This window comes from Salvelinus sp. IW2-2015, linkage group LG7, assembly GCF_002910315.2.
Source record: "Salvelinus sp. IW2-2015 linkage group LG7, ASM291031v2, whole genome shotgun sequence".
Lineage (NCBI taxonomy): Eukaryota > Metazoa > Chordata > Actinopteri > Salmoniformes > Salmonidae > Salvelinus > Salvelinus sp. IW2-2015.
In genome coordinates, this window is record NC_036847.1 from 19,786,584 (window position 1) to 19,803,966 (window position 17,383).

A 17,383-nucleotide genomic window follows, 5' to 3' on the forward strand; every position below is an offset into this window, starting at 1 on the left:
TGAACAAGGAAGGTTTTTTGAGTGAGACTCCTGAAAAGGATTTCAACAAAAATGGCAAAAGTTTATTTCGTTCCTAAAACAAACCTAATTGTTCATAAAATCAACATGCATATCCCCAAAGAATTTCTATACAAATCCCCATCATTCCATGATCGAATTCTGTGGTCAAATATGTGTTGGTATGCAAAGGAAGTTGAGGATAGGTGGAATAGTTTTGGCAACTTCATACTGACATCAAAGATAAACTTATGTTATACATTACCATACTGATTAACATGAAATAAATCAGTGGTAAAATATGTTTGGCCAGAAGGTGTTTGGCCAGAGGACAGCCTTCCAGGGTCTTTAAATCGTGTTWATTTCCAAACCTATCACTCCAAAACACAAACTGCGTCACCGACTCCTTCATCCATATTTCTCAGTAGGTATGAGAAGGAGCTTTGACTTTTCTCACAGCGAGTGCCATGGCAACCATTTACTTATGATTCAGAGTCCTTTTTGTTGAGCGGCAGGTACAGTAAATAGGAAATAGCAAATGGGATGCTTCGGAAAGGCCAGCGATGACATTAAAAGATGAATACCAATAACACAACCTTTTTCTGAATCCCTCAACCCTAAAAGCCGAGCCCTGTCTCTCTCTTAGCCACTGCAATCATCGTCCTCCACTGCAGTGCAGTCAGAAACAGAATGATGGTCAGTAAGTGGTTGGATTGTCCATGTGCATTGAGGCTGGGAGAAATGACGGCTGATGGCTGCAGAAAGCTGTAAAGTCCTCACTATAAATGGAGAAAAGCTTTCAGAGGATATGATGACCTTGGTCCACTGGTCTCCTGTGGGCTTAAGATGAACACAAGACTCCTTTTATTCAAAAAAATACCCTTCTCAAAAGAACAGCCTTCTCACCATTTCAACCAGACATTAGCTAGACATTGTATTGTATTTCTATATTTTTTTCTGAAGCAAATGTCATTGATGTGAATCAATGACAAATCAACCAAAAGAACAAGCCCCTTTGGCACAAGTAGGGCTGTGGCGGTCATGACATTTTGTCAGCTGGTGATTGTCAAGCAAATAACTGCTGGTCTCATGGTAATTGACCGTTAAATAACATAAACACATTTAGTATCTCCTGGCTTCATAGCCTACAAGCTACTGATACAGACCTTTTGAACATCTACATTTTCAAAATTCAAAAGGCACCCGGACATCTGAGCCATCTTTTTTGCAGGTGCATGGTAACAGTTGAACAAGATGAAGGAAAAAGGAAACCGCACACTGCTATTGATAGTATCACTGATCTTTAATACGCTTATGTATCGGCCTCACGGCCTTCGTCAGAACTTCTACATGTTAAAATATCTAATGAATCCATGTAATATAGCCTACACCATCACAATACATCCATTAATTATTTTAGACAGGTCTGAAGAAACATGATATGAATAAAATGTAGTCTATTTCAGAAGAACAGAATAGCATACTCTGAGTTGTCCTTATGTTAGGTCCTGATCAGGCTATACCAAATGGCTGTGGGCTACACTAGTTCATTTAGCAGACAAGATTTTCTTAGAATTCAGTGGCATTATTTTATAGTATGAAGAATACAATTGAACAAAGCTAAATAAAATAGAAAGGATGTTTTCTCCAAACGATTTCCGAGGGAGTGCGCACATGCGACTCTTCTCTGTTGAGCGTTAACAAAGAAAGATGTCCTCTTATATGCTTAATTTAGAGTTATTTATGCAACTTTAGTTGTGATACAAACATTGAGCTATATGTTTTGATTTTTAATACATTCTGCATGATTGAGGATTTGAATAAGTCACATGAAAGGCATGAGCTCTGCTTGTTTCTTGCACAGACTGCACACACTTCATCAGTCTCTCATTCACAACTTGATAATGCCTAAAATTTCCCGGTGGCATACCCCTCCTATATAATAATTATAATTCCCTTCTTCTGTCTGCGTGTTCTGAAGCACCTCTCACTCACATGGCTCTCTCAGATATCTCAATTCTTATTAGCCAATGCCTGCCATGTGATCCCAATCGGCCGTGATTGGGAGTCCCATAGTGCGGCGCACAATTGGCCCAGCGTCGTCCGGGTTTGGCCGGTGTAGGCCGTCATTGTAAATAATAATTTGTTCTTAACTGACTTGCCTAGTTAAATAAAGGTTAAATAAAACATAGAAATAAAAATCCCATTCTTCTCACAGGCATCTATCTCAGCTCCGAAGTAGGCTACAAGTGAAGACAGACACTGTCCACATTTACTTCTCGTTAGCCAACAAGATGAGTGGGCCTAACAAACAGAAAAACCACTAGCCTATGTCAATCTACTATCCCACATAGTACAAAAGTTGACTTATYATTTTGGCCAACTTGTCCTTCTGTGCGAGAAATAAATATTCCAAACATAGTCTGGGAAAGTTGTGGGATGCGATAGATCCCAAATTAATACAACCACTCACATCAAAAAAACGTTTAAAAGCAATGGGGCTGATGCAACAGATCAGAACGTTTAGATAAGCGCAGCAATGAACACACAGCAGTAGGTTATGAGCACAAATGTTCCCAATATGCAATCAGTTAGTGGGAAAACACCATTCTCAAAAGTGGCCACAAATGTGATTATGCATGTAATACTATATTATAAAAGTAAAAATGATCTTCCCCAAACTTGAAACTCAAGCGCAGCGTACAGTATGTGTGCCAGTCAGGCTCTACACCTGTTGTAAAGTGAATTCATGTGCTTCACTTTAAGAAGTTATTTGGCCACTTTAGTTGTGATACAAACCTTATCAAAACATACAGGCCTATGGGCTAGGCTACATGAGGTGTGCGACTATGATTTGAAAAAGTCACCAAAAAAAGGCATGCGCTGTTTCTTGCTGTACTACACACAAGCTGGGCATCACTCACAAGTAATAATATATATTTCACCCATCAGACTATTCTTGATTTAATCTTGTCTTTACATATACTAAATAATATATATGTGAAATTAGTTTTGATTTAGAATGCACCTGTCTCGGAACAGGGGCAGGAAAAAAAATATATGTTACTTAAGCACTTAAATAGCGAATGGAGGACTCTTTTCCTGTGGTTCATTTTCATACCAGCCTGGTGGGCTATACTCGTGTTGTAAAGACAAGCAATGTGCTTAATGTTAGAAACATTTTAAAATAAATATACTGTAACAGGCCTAGCATATAGAAAGCTGATGGGATTCTCCTATTTTTAATAAAGGCCATCAAAACTCTGTTTTATCACGCAATTGCATAGCCTATAGAATTGCAACATGAGTTCATGGGCTCTCATGAAGTTTTTGATTAGATTTTTCGATTACGTTTGCATTGATATCAGAGTGATTAGAGGGACAATAGAGTGCTGAGTACCAGGCAGTTAGCAAGTTTGGTAGGCTACTAATGACCATCAGAGCTTGGAGGAACCTAGTTACCGTGACTAAACGGTCACGTGGAATTTGACTGCGGTCATGACACATGACTGCTGGTGTGGCGGTAATACGGTCACTGTAATTTCCCTACGCACAAGAAGAAAAAACCCCAGTAGAAATGCAGAGTACATCTAGGGATAATAGAGCCAGCCCAGGAGAGGCACTTGTCCCCATCAGGAGGACAGACAGATCACTCTCCTCAGGCCACTCTCTCAAAAGGGTCGGGAAGGTAATGAGATAAAACAAAAGGATTAGATATGTCTTGAGCTCACTGTACGCAACAGTGCTTCTCAGACTGTCAGCGCTCCAAGGCCAGTCAGCGCAGGGTCAGTCCATTTCTGATTAGCTCAGATGATTGGCGTTGGCACGACTGGCCACGGGTGAGAGCTTGCCGTGACACCAGCTCTTATTGGGTAAGGCCGGGTTCAGGAGGGGAGTCAGAAGCGGCAGGAGGTGGGAGGAGGGTTGTTTGCATCGATTGGCTTAAGACTATTGCCCCTGACAGCATGCAATGGCATGGTAAAGGGAAGATGCCAAGGATCACTGCACATCCTGCCTGTCAAATAGAGTAGGCTATAACATTGCTGCAACATTAAATGGTGGACTGAATACAAGCAATACATGTCATTACAGTATAGTCCTATAAATTGCACCCAAGCTCATGCAATCATTCTTATTTTGTAAACTGTTAGCATTAAAAGTCACATATGGTACATGTAGATCATGCTACTACTACTTCAATCAATGCTGTATTACATAAAATAAGGTTTATTAAAGCAATAGAGACCAGTCGATTAGCTGAGAAGTTCCTCTACTGCATGGTATTCCCTACGTGTTATTATCCCCACAGCATGACAAAAACAGTGTTCAAGTACATTCAGAGTAAAGCCCTGAAAGCAGCTACCAGATGACTGCCATCTTATTAGCTACGCCCCCCCCCCCCCCCCCCCCCCCGCCAATCACTCCATTCCTTCATCATCCTACCATCATCCCTTCTCTAAACACAGGCTCTTAGATTTCCACCACCTCTGTCTCTCTTTTAGTGTTAATCACCTTTCACTCTTTCTCCTTTCTCATAATATCCCCAATCATTGTGCGTCGTCTGAAGCACTCGTTACTGCAGTTACAGCTCAAAGAGCCGGCAATGAAGAGTGAAGCAAAGACCAATCAGGCCCCCTCTAACCACTTGGATATATGCAAACGTAGTTAAAGAGGAGCTATTATTGAACAGTCACGGAGCATAGCGACCGGTGGAGTTGTGTTAGTGGTCTGAGTGGTGAGTGTCAGTCATCTGAAATCTGGGCTGATGTTTCCATCTTGCAAACTGCTCAGCCGCACAGTGAAAGGTCAGCGCTGAGGATGGTCAATAGCAACTGACCTTTTCAATGKATTTGCTTGTTTAACAGTCATTCTTTAGGTCAGTGATGCTTAAAGGCTTAAACTGCAGAAACAGAGACGGTGAAGACAAAGAAGATGCAGAAAGCATATAGCACTAATATATGTTTTGCAAAACAAGTAAAACAATTGTTTTTGATTAGATTATACACTATATATACAAACGTATGTGGACACCCCTTCAAATTAGTGGATTTGGCTATTTCAGCCACACCCGTTCCTGACAGGTGTATAAAATCGAGTACACAGCCATGCCGTTTCGAGTGCTGAAACGCGTAGCGTATAAAATCGTCTGTCCTCGGTTGCAACACTCACTACCTAGTTCCAAACTGCCTCTGGAAGCAACATCAGCACAACAACTGTTTGTTGGGGGCTTCATGAAATGGGTTTCCAAGGCCGATCAACCACACACACGCCTAAGACCACCATGTGCAATGCCAAGCATCGGCTGGAGTGGTGTAAAGCTCTCCGCCATTGGACTCTGGAGCAGTGGAAACGTGTTCTCTGGAGTGATGAATCAAGCTTCACTACCTGGCAGTTCAACGGATGAATCTGGGACTGGCAGATGCCAGGAGAACACTACCTGCCCCAATGCATAGTGCCAACTGTACAGTTTGATGGAGGACGAATAATATTCTGGGGCTGTTTTTTATGGTTTGGGCTAAGCCCCTTAGTTCCAGTAAAGGGAAATCTTAATACTACAACATACAATGACATTCTAGACGATGATGTGCTTCCAACTTTGTGGCAACAGTTTTGGGAAGGCCCTTTCCTGTTTCAGTATGACAATGCCCCCGTGCACAAAGCGAGGTCCATACAGAAATGGTTTGTCGAGATCGGTGTGGAAGAACTTGACTGGCCTGCACAGAGCCCTGACCTCAACTCCAGTGAACACCTTTGGGATGAATTGGAACGCCGACTGCGAGCCAGGCCTAATTGCCCAACATCAGTGCCCGACCTCACTAATGCTCTTGTGGCTGAATGGAGCAAGTCTCCGCAGCAATTTTCCAACATTTAGTGGAAAGCCTTCCCAGAAGAGTGGAGGCTGATTTAGCAGCAAAGGGGGGACCAACTCATGATTTTAGAATGAGTGTTCGATGAGCACTTTTGGTCATGTAGTGTATATTGAAAAAGTATAGGAATTATACAGTAGTGTGGTAGTGTGTGGCTGCTTAGTTGGATCTGAGTTAGTGGTTACCAATTACACTGGTCTATGTGGCCCTCCTCTCTCTCTGTATCTCTCTCTCTCTCTCTCTCTCTCCATCTCAACACCCTTCCCGACCCCCCTGAATCATCCGAATTGAAATAGCAAGATGTGAAGATCAAGATACGATGAGGTAAGGGGGGTGGGGAGTCTGACTACCTGAGATCCACACTTACCTTCTCTTTCCTGTTCCATCGTTCCATCGATCCCCAATGCTAGTGAGTAGATAGGTACAGTGGCTGAGCGGATCTAAGAGGTGTAGGCATCGGGAGGAGAAAAGCACTTAATGGTGAGAAAGGCCTTTCACACACAGGAACTGTATCCTCCTCCCTCCCTTGTTTTCTCATTTTCTCACCCCTTCAGAACAGAGAGCATTAAAAAACATAATGAATGGGGAGTCACGATGGGATGGAGTGAGGGAGAGAGAGAGAGAAAGAGTAAGCGTGAGAGAGAAGAGAGACGAGAGAGATACCTGAGAGAAGAGAAAACGACGAGAGACGGGTAAGGTAGAGACAGGAGGAGAGAGAGAGAGAGAGAGAGAGAGACTATGTACAGACTCAGTGAGCATAAGCCTCTATTGAGAAAGGCCGCCGGAAGCAGCCTGGCTCTCAAGAGAAGACAGCTATGTGCACACCGCCCACAAAACTGAAGGTGGGAAACTGAAGCTGCACCTTCCTAACCTCCCTGCCAAATGTATTGACCATATTAGAGACTCATATTTCCCTCAGATTACACAGACCCTCCAAAGAATTTGAAAACAAATTGTAATTTTGAAAACTCCCATAATCTAACTGGGTCGAAATGACCAAAGTTGCCAAATACAGCAGGCAAGATCAATTTTGTGACGCTGTTTGTTCACAAAAAGGGCAACCAGTGAAAGAACAAAGCACTGTGTAAACTACAACACTATATTTATGATTATTATTTTAACTATTTTTTGCACATCATTACAACCACTGTATATAGGACATAATATTGACAATTTGAAATGTCTGTCTAATATTTTTCGAAACCTTTTGTGCTGTAATGTTTTACTGTTCATTTTGATAATTGGTTTATTTCACACTTTTGTTTCATTATCTCTTATTTTCCCCATACTTTTGGCTTTTGCGGCAAATTGTCTAAAACATTATGTTTCCCATTGCCAAATACAAAGCCCCATTAGGAGTAAGAGATAGTTAGGATACAGAAAAAGAGAGAAGAGAGAGAGCAAGAGAGAGAGTGCGAAGAGGGATATAGAAAGAGAGACAGAGAGAGAGCAAGACGAGAGAGTGCAAGAGGGGATTATAGAAAAGAGAGACATGGATGGATAGTAAGACCGAGAGACATAGAGAGAATCAAAGAGGAAAGAGGACACACACAGAGAGTAGTGAAGAAAGAGCGAGGGTGGAGAGAGAGAGAGAGAGACAGACCGAGCTGAGAGAGAGAGGGACTATTAGAACGAGAGGGACCGCGGTTAATAGGAGATGGAATAAAAGAGAGAGACCAAGAGACAAGAGAGCAGATGAGAGAGAGAGAAGAGAGAGAGAAAGGGAAAGAGGCGAGGAGGGGTTGAGAGATGGGAAAAGTGCAAACTGAGAGAGGGAGAGAAAGAAAGAGGAGGATATAGAAAGAGAGTGATATAGAAAAGCAGACAGAGAGAGAAGGCAGAGAGAGTTAGAACAGCAAGAGGGGTAAATAAAAGAAACAGGGTTAGAGAGACGAAGAGAAAGCAACAGAGAGAGAGAGGAGAAGATTTTAAAGGGAGAAGGAGAGGCAGAGAGGAGAGGAGACGAGAGTGGCAGACAAAGCAATGAGGGGAAATTAAAAAGAGAGACAGGGATAGAGAGAGAGGAAGAGAGAGAGAGACACAGAGAGAACGATAAAGAGAGAGAGAGGCAGGGAGGGGGTGGGCAGGCAGGCAGGCAGGCAGGCAAGAGAGATAGAGCAGCAGAGAAACCAGTTCTTTTCATTAGCTGACTGATTTTTGAAGCCTCAGTTCGTCTCCCCCCCTGGTTGAAGCCAGTCTGCTCAGGCTTGCTCTAAACAGCCGATGCATAATTCAGTGATTCTCCTACCCTTCAAAAGGAAGCTGCTTTGAAATACTAAACTTTGAACTGTTCCATATAAAAATGCTCTGCTTATACAGAGGAATAAGACAACAGACAGTCATATCGCAACGCACACAGGCAGTCACATTCACACAAAATGGTTGTGCAAAAGGCAACCAATTGTCAGACCATGTAGGTCATGACAGAACATCAACCTCAGAGGCAGAAGCTACGACATATGTTCTGTTTATTAATAAGATAAACTGGGTTTGAATGAATTGCCAGTAATTGCTTTCCTTGACCCTGATTAAATAAAATGAATACAACCCTTCAGTAATGTACGCAGTAATTTACACCAGAGGTCTTGTTGGACTGAGATTTGTTGCTTGTAATAAATTCCATAAAAATCCTGATCAGTGATCGTATGCCAACAGAAAATAGGACTAATGGACTCAAATCATTGTGATGTTGATAGCTAAACAACCAAAGCAAGCTGAACAATGTTTTATACACTATCTAGTATCTGTAGAAAATGAAACATTCCCCAACCAAGGTCAGACAACAGATCACTATCACTTATGTCTGACCAATGAGTGCTCTGTTGTGGTTTGATATTGAAGATGAGAAAGAAGAGAGAAAGACAGTGAGAGAGAGGAGARGGAGAAGAGAGGAGTGAGAGAACATACAGATCAAAGCTTTTCTTGGTTTTGCACGCTCCTGATTGTGAACAGCAGGAGCTCTGTGATGCGGGTGGCTGGATTCGGGGTTGAAAATGTGACTTTGGTGTAATTCTCGGGGAATCACTCCCCATGGGCACTACACATGTCAGCCAACTCAACAAGGCCAGCATAAACTTTTTATACTCTCTGAGTGTTAGTAAAGAGATCTTTTGAAATCTACTGCTCTTGAAACAAGACTACCTACCGCCTCTTAGTTTTCCATGGACAACATATTCCTGAAAATAACTTTACACAGACAAGACCAATAGACAGTTTAGACAGTTCAGAGCAGAGGTTATGCATTAGTTAAAGTTGAGCTGGGTTGATTAAAAAGTCAGGTTGCCTCCATGGTTGACATAGGGGCAGAGTGGGAATTATACCGTGACATTCGGGGTGGGCTTCTCTTTTTTTCACGGGACCAACATTTTTTTATGTGCCTAGTAGTAAAGACATTTAATGGTAAAAAAATATATTTATTTTTAATTTGGCATGAAGATAATCAATCATTATGTGTTAATCTTATTGCTAAACAAATCACTTCAAAAAGTAGGCTACCTGCGCACGTTCGTCCACTCCAAATTACAGCATCCAAACAGTGCATTGTGCACTCGCGCCATTTGGTGTATGGAAAGAGACTGTTACAAAACACCAAAAACTAAAATATTGTCAATTGTCATTGGGACTACACTCTTGTTGCCTATATTCATTGATGCGTCTTGCTGACAAAAGGCCCTTTGTTGTAGAAAGAAAAGTTGGTACACCTGAAGAGGGGCTGAAATACAAAACTGTCCCGGATGCAGCCGGGATTTTCTTTTTTACCATGACACAGAGGTGAAGCTGGAATCAGATGGAATTTACTACAGAAGCACTACAGATTGCATTTTAAACAAATAGAGGAATGGTCAAACTAGCATTATTTAGAGGCCCTCCAAAGTTTGACTTTTGTTGCATTTAGGGGGGCTCATCTCTCATTCAGAGGGGTTTAGCACACCAGTAATTCACACTCTGTAGAGGGGATTTTTTAATACTCTTGATGCCACAGTGGAGGACTGTATGACTGCAGCTTTTGTTCTACTAAAGAGCAATCGGGGGCATTCTACAAAGGACTCGTAATAAGATGCCTATATATTACATTTCAGTGTGAATCCCATGCGCCAGAGTAAAATGATTAAAAGTTACCTGCGATCACTGATTACTGCTGAGTGCCCTAGGTTCATTCCACAGAATACACGTGCCCTTTACTTAGCCGCTGTTTAATTAAAACAATTCTGTCAAATTARATTTCTGTGCAATAAAAAATTATAATAGGTCACTTAACTAATAGACGCAGTTAGCCCTCCTCATAACAGTCCCTGGATACCATTCATGAAATGGAGGACTCAATCCTCTCATCTCATTTGGTAAAAGAGAATAAAAAAGAGTCCAAAGTTAATATGCAAAGAGAAATTGTCCACCCATGCCAACAGGACCATCATTGGATACAATGGTGTTAAGGTGGAAGGTGACATCTCTCATTGCAATTGTACATTTACTTTGACTCCTGCCCCAGACATTGGTTGGCCCCRGACATTGTTTGTCCAAATAGCACGTATTCATAACGCATTCTAGCCAGGGCTAATCGTTACATGGTACAATTATCCACAGAAACATGCCATTTTAATCAAATGTAAAAAGGGACACGATACTGGTCTGGAATGAAAGACTGAAAAGAGGYAGAGATTATAGATTTGTGGTGGTAGCCTACACTATATATACAAAAGTATGTGGACACCCCTTCAAATTAGTGGATTCGGCTATTTCAGCCACACCCGTTGCTGCCAGGTTTATAAAATCGAGGACACATTTATGCAATCTCCATAGACAAACATTGGCAGTAAAATGGACGGACTGAAAAGCTCAGTGACTTTCAACGTGGCACCGTCACAGGATGCCATCTACCCTTTCACTGCTAGAGCTGCCCCAGTCAACTGTAAGCGTTGTTATTGTGAAGTGGGAACATCTAAGAGCAACAACAGCTCAGCAGTCGCGAAGTGGTAGGCCACACAAGCTGACAGAACGGGACCACCGTGTGCTGAAGAGTGTAGCGCGGAAAAAATTGTCAGTCCTCGGTTGAAACACTCACTAGCGAGTTCCAAACTGCCTCCGGAAGCAATGTCAGCACAATAACTGTTCATCGGGAGCTTCATGAAATGGGTTTCCATGGCTGAGCAGCCGCACACAAGCCTAAGACCATCATGCACTATGCCTAGCGTTGGCTGGAGTGGTGTAAAGCTTACCGCCATTGGACACTGGAGCAGTGGAAATGCGTTCTCTGGAGTGATGAATCACACTTCACCATCTGGCAGTCCAACGGAYGAATCTGGATTTGGCAGACGCCAGGAGAACGCTACCTGCTCCAATGCATAGTGTCAACTGTAAAGTTTGGTGGAKGAGGAATAATGTTCTGGGGCTGTTTTTTATGGTTTGGACTAGGCTCCTTAGTTCCAGTGAAGGGAAATATTAATGCTATAGCATACAATGACATTCTAGACGATTATGTGCTTCCAACTTTGTGGCAACAGTTTTGGGAAGGCCCTTTCCTGTTTCAGTATGACAATGCCCACGTGCACAAAGCGAGGTCCATACAGATTTTTTGGGGGGGAGATCGGTGTGGAAGAACTTGACTGGCCTGCATAGATCCCTGACCTCAACCTCATCAAACACCTTTGGGATGAATTGGAACGCCTACTGCGAGCCAGGCCTAATCGCCCAACATCAGTGCCTGRCCTCACTAATGCTCTTGTGGCTGAATGGAAGCAATGTTCCACCATTTAGTGGAAAGCCTTCCCAGAAGAGTGGAGGCTGTTATAGCAGCAAAAATGGGACCATCTCTATATTAATGCCCATGATTTTGGAATGAGATATTCGACAAGCAGATGTCCACATACTTTTGGTCATGTAGTGTATATTGGCAGTTTACAATGGGAACATTTTAAAAGGGAGGGCTGTGAGATCCATTTCTAAACTACATGACATGAATCAAGATGCTCTGCATAGATTCATCAGTGGGCTAGTGAAAACATTTGAATATTGAGCACAGGAACTGTGTTTAACCATACATTCCTTATCCAACATTTTCCAAAGGCAGCAATGTTACCATTCTCCATTAAGATTTGCAGGAAACTTCAACTGCATACGTTTCTGCTGCTGCTTGGTCAACCAAAGTGAAACTAAATACACTTTCACAAAAGAAACCTTAACATTGGCCCCTCTTACTCTATCAATTCATTGCACGTTTTTATTACTGTTGAAGTATCACTTATGTTGCTGTTGACCTTCAAGATGTAACAATATTAACATGTGAACGACCCTGAATTGTTATTTTCACATATTTTCTGTTGTACACCTCACTCTTTACTCTCTTTGAGTTTTAGAGACCATTAATTCAACTAATGACTGACTGTACAAAACATTATGAACACCGGCTCTTCCAAYGACATAGACTGACCAGGTGAATCCAGGTGAACACTACGATCCATTATTGACGTAGATAAAGGGGAGGAGACAGGTTAAAAAAGGATTTGTGCCATTCAAAGGGTGAATTGACAAGACAAAAAATGTAAGTGCCTTTGAACAGGGTATGGTAGTACGTGCCAGGCGCACCGGTTTGAGTGTGTCAAGTACTGCATTGCTATTGGTTTCCCGTGTGTATCAAGAATGGTCCACCACCCAAAGGACATCCAGCCAACTTGACACAACTGGAGTCAACATGGGCCAGCATCCCCGTGGAAGTTTTTTGACACTTTGTAGAGTACATGCCCCGATGAATTGAGGCTGTTCTGAGTGCAAAAGGATGTGCAACTCAATATTAGGAAGGTGTTCCTAATGTTTTGTACACTTAGTGTATATATGAATGGACAAAGCCATCGATCACACGACACCATTCATTCCTATGTGATGACTCAACAGCACATTGAAGCCAAATGAAGTGAGTTAGATGGTGTTTCATGGAGACATAACATGCACAGTTTGACCTACTCCAGGAAGTGACATTGTAGGCTAGCTCATCCTGCCTGCTGAGTGTGTGTGTGTATACGCGGGCGCATGCGTACGTGCGTGTGTCTGTGTTGTTGAGATTAACACAGTCATTATGCTGAACGCCTCAAGGCTGAGGAGGTGTGTAAGGTTAGCAGTACGAGTTCTCAAAGTATAAGAAAGTAGCCTAGCGGTTGAGAGAGTTGGGCCAGTAACAGAAGGTCCCCTGGTTTGAATCCCTGAGACGACTAGGTGACAAATCTGTAGGCGTGACCTTGAGCAAGGCACTTAATTGCTCTGGATAAGAGTGTCTGCTGAATGACTCAAATGTAAAAAGGCACATACTAATATTCTGCACTGTACTRTACCTAGCTCTCCTTCATTCCCTATCCTCTCGTTTATTTATTTAACTAGGCAAGTCAGTTAAGAAAAAGTTCTTATTTACAATGACGGCCTACCCCCCCTGCCAAACCCTCCTCTAACCCAGACGAAGCTGGGCCAATTGTGCGCCGTCCTATGGGACTCCCGATCACGGCCGTTTGTRACACAGCCTGGGAACAAACCAGTGTCTGTAGTGACGCCTCTTCCTAGAGGCGCCTTAGACCACTGCGCCACTCTGGAGACCTAGAGACAAAGACAGTATCTGATGAATACCGGACAGACTTATTATTCAGCTGTTCATGTTCTGATTTATTGGCTGTAGTACGTGTAGTCCAGTTGAGGACCTCTGTAGGTTTGTSAAACAGAACACTATAATACTACTGAGAGAAAGTTATATGCAAACTATTGAGCTATTGTAGAGTATGCCCACAAGTCCCCTTACCATCTCTGCTGGGAATAGACACTCTAAAGAGGACACATATGGTACAGAACAGTCCAAAAAGCTCCTCTCCTTCTCCCTGTTTGCAACATTCGTTCTTTGACAGTACAAGAATGTATACGTAGCTCCTTTAACATCGAGCCATGTAAATGTGTTGACCCTTTAACGTGGAATAATGTAGAAATAGAAGCAATTTCATCAGCAATATTGTTGAAAGGTAAGTACTAAACAAACTTCCTAGTGACGGAATGCACAACGCCATGTGTCCAACTGTTTGACGAGAGAAGCAATTATCTATCAGACATAGGTCAACACAAAGAAACATTGTTGCCATAGCAGTAACACTCTATTGTACCAAGCTAATTGGAGATGCTTTACCAGCACGTAAAGCTATGCGATAGTGGAATATTTGRAAAATACTCACAATTGTGATATGGGACTTTTATTTTGATATCCATTATTCTGGCTCTGGGGAGAAGAGCAAGGGTTCATGGGTAATGCGTTGAGCTTGGRGAGGAAGAAGAAGCCACACTCTTGGTTCACTTTTAGTAAGTTGTGTAGCACTTTGATATTAAATCTTGAGTCTAACACTGAAGTTGTCGTGTCCCTGGTTTCCRTTCTTATCATCACCCTTACACAATGATCCATTAACAATAAGTTTCAAAAGTTTTWGTGTTACAGGGGCTAATCCAAAAAGACAAGGTTAGAGGTGTTAGCTTGATGATTTGTATTATATGACAATACCGCACCCAGTATACACAATCCTTCTTTAATTATCTATCAGAGAAGTTCCTCCAGTGGAGCATGCTCCGGGGGTCACTGCCCTGAGCTCCTGCTGTTTATTATAAGCCATTGATTGAGAGGAGCTGGCATTAAAATTAAGGAAATTGAAACCCACATGCCAATGAATGGTCTAGTGAGCTCATCTGTTAGTGGGTAGGGAGTGTGAATATAGCAGGGCCTCCTGCCTCTCACACAATTATCCAACTCTGGAATTCTGCCCTAACTGGTTGTTTCTTTCATTTTCTCTGCTGTCCTCTTTTCACCTCTGTATTTTTCCTGGAGTTTAAATGTTTGTCTTTGTTGCATTTAGCCAGGAGATGTTCACCATAACACCAAAGGAGCTATGAGATTGAGTTCATGAGAACGCTCCAGACATCAGTACAGCCCACATAAGCAAATATGAACATCTATATGGTCCTGTCCCCTAAGTAACATCCTCTACCCACAGAACTAGCCACAATGWCAGCCTTTCATCATGAAACATTGCTGCTTGACTTGAACTCACACTAACCCACTCTGAGAGATGTACGTTCACACGTGTCATGATTTACAGGGATATTGTTGTAGTTGTGTTAACTCTGGGTACAGTGGCTTTGCTGAGCAGAGTAAGCATGTCCATGCAGCCCACCCCTGCTAGGATGTGTCAGTAACAAGTAGCTTGGTGTTGTCAGATCAGGACCCATAGACCTCCTGGATTCTGCTGGATGTCTATTCTGCACTGTACATGTACCTAGCTCTCCTTCATTCCCTAGCCTCTCATGTCCTAGAAACATCCATCTCTAAACTTAGGAACAATAGATATCAGAGGAAGATACAGTGAGGGAAAAAAGTATTTGATCCCCTGCTGATTTTGTACATTTGCCCACTGACAAAGAAATTATCAGTCTATAMTTTTAATGGTAGGTTTATTTGAACAGTGAGAGACAGAATAACAACAACAAAATCCAGAAAAACGCATGTCAAAAATGTTATAAAATTATTTGCTTTTTAATGAGGGAAATAAGTATTTGACCCCTCTGCAAAACATGACTTAGTACTTGGTGGTAAAACCCTTGTTGGCAATCACAGAGGTCAGACGTTTCTTGTAGTTGGCCACCAGGTTTGCACACATCTCAGAAGGGATTTTGTCCCACTCCTCTTTGCAGATCTTCTCCAAGTCATTAAGGTTTCGAGGCTGACGTTTGGCGACTCGAACGTTCAGCTCCCTCCACAGATTTTCTATGGGATTAAGGTCTGGAGACTGGCTAGGCCACTCCAGGACCTTAATGTGCTTCTTCTTGAGCCACTCTTTTGTTGCCTTGGCCGTGTGTTTTGGGTCATTGTCATGCTGGAATACCCATCCACGACCCATTTTCAATGCCCTGGCTGAGGGAAGGGCCAGTCCATGGCCCCGTCCATCGTCCCTTTGATGCGGTGAAGTTGTCCTSTCCCCTTAGCAGAAAAACACCCCCAAAGCATAATGTTTCCACCTCCATGTTTGACGGTGGGGATGGTGTTCTTGGGGTCATAGGCAGCATTCCTCCTCCAAATACGGCAAGTTRAGTTGATGCCAAAGAGCTCCATTTTGGTCTCATCTGACCACAACACTTTCACCCAGTTGTCCTCTGAATCATTCAGATGTTCATTGGCAAACTTCAGACGGGCATGTATATGTGCTTTCTTGAGCAGGGGGACCTTGCGGGCGCTGCAGGATTTCAGTCCTTCACGGTGTAGGGTGTTACCAATTGTTTTCTTGGTGACTATGGTCCCAGCTGCCTTGAGATCATTGACAAGATCCTCCCGTGTAGTTTTGGGCTGATTCCTCACCGTTCTCATGATCATTGCAATTCCACGAGGTGAGATCTTGCATGGAGCCCCAGGCCGAGGGAGATTGACAGTTCTTTTGTGTTTCTCCRTTTGCGAATAATCGCACCAACTGTTGTCACCTTCTCACCAAGCTGCTTGGCGATGGTCTTGTAGCCCATTCCAGCCTTGTGTAGGTCTACAMTCTTGTCCCTGACATCCTTGTAGAGCTCTTTGGTCTTGGCCATGGTGGAGAGTTTGGAATCTGATTGATTGATTGCTTCTGTGGACAGGTGTCTTTTATACAGGTAACAAACTGAGATTAGGAGCACTCCCTTTAAGAGTGTGCTCCTAATCTCAGCTCGTTACCTGTATAAAAGACACCTGGGAGCCAGAAATCTTTCTGATTGAGACGGGGTCAAATACTTATTTCCCTCATTAAAATGCAAATCAATTTATAACATTTTTGACATGCGTTTTTCTGGATTTTTTTGTTGTTATTCTGTCTCTCACTGTTCAAATAAACCTACCATTACAATTATAGACTGATCAATTCTTTGTCAGTGGGCAAACGTACAAAATCAGCAGGGGATCAAATACTGTTTTCCCTTACTGTAGCTCACCACCGTTAGCTACTTCAGTTTCAGTGTCAAACTAAGCAACACATCATAGTGCGTCTGTTGTTAAGAAAACAGGGCTCTGGTAAGAAGAAATCAAGTATGCTAATTTGACAGTTCTTTACATAAATAGAAACACCAAATATTCACCAGAAACCGAGTCAGTGCACTTGTCAATAAGTAGTTTCCCCAGGAGTCTTCTCCCCTGCACTCTTGGAGAAGCCAGCCCAGACACAKTAGTCAGTACATGGGTAAATCAGTAAACATGTTATTAGAACAGACTCGTTAGTGATGACCGACCCCCCCTCCTTGGATGCCATCTAATTAGCTCAATTAGCACTGTGGGCTCAGGCCTCTCCTCTGCAGTGAGGTGCCCACTGTAGGTCTCCGCAGGGAACGCACTCTACGTATGCACCCACACACTCACTGTGGCTCCCATGAGATCTAACAGAACCCAATCACCAAGGGAGCACCCTGCAGACTTCATGYCTRCCACGCACACAGATGGTACCCACAAAACAAAGAGTTTCTCTCCTTCTTCCTTCCCTTCAACAAAGACATCT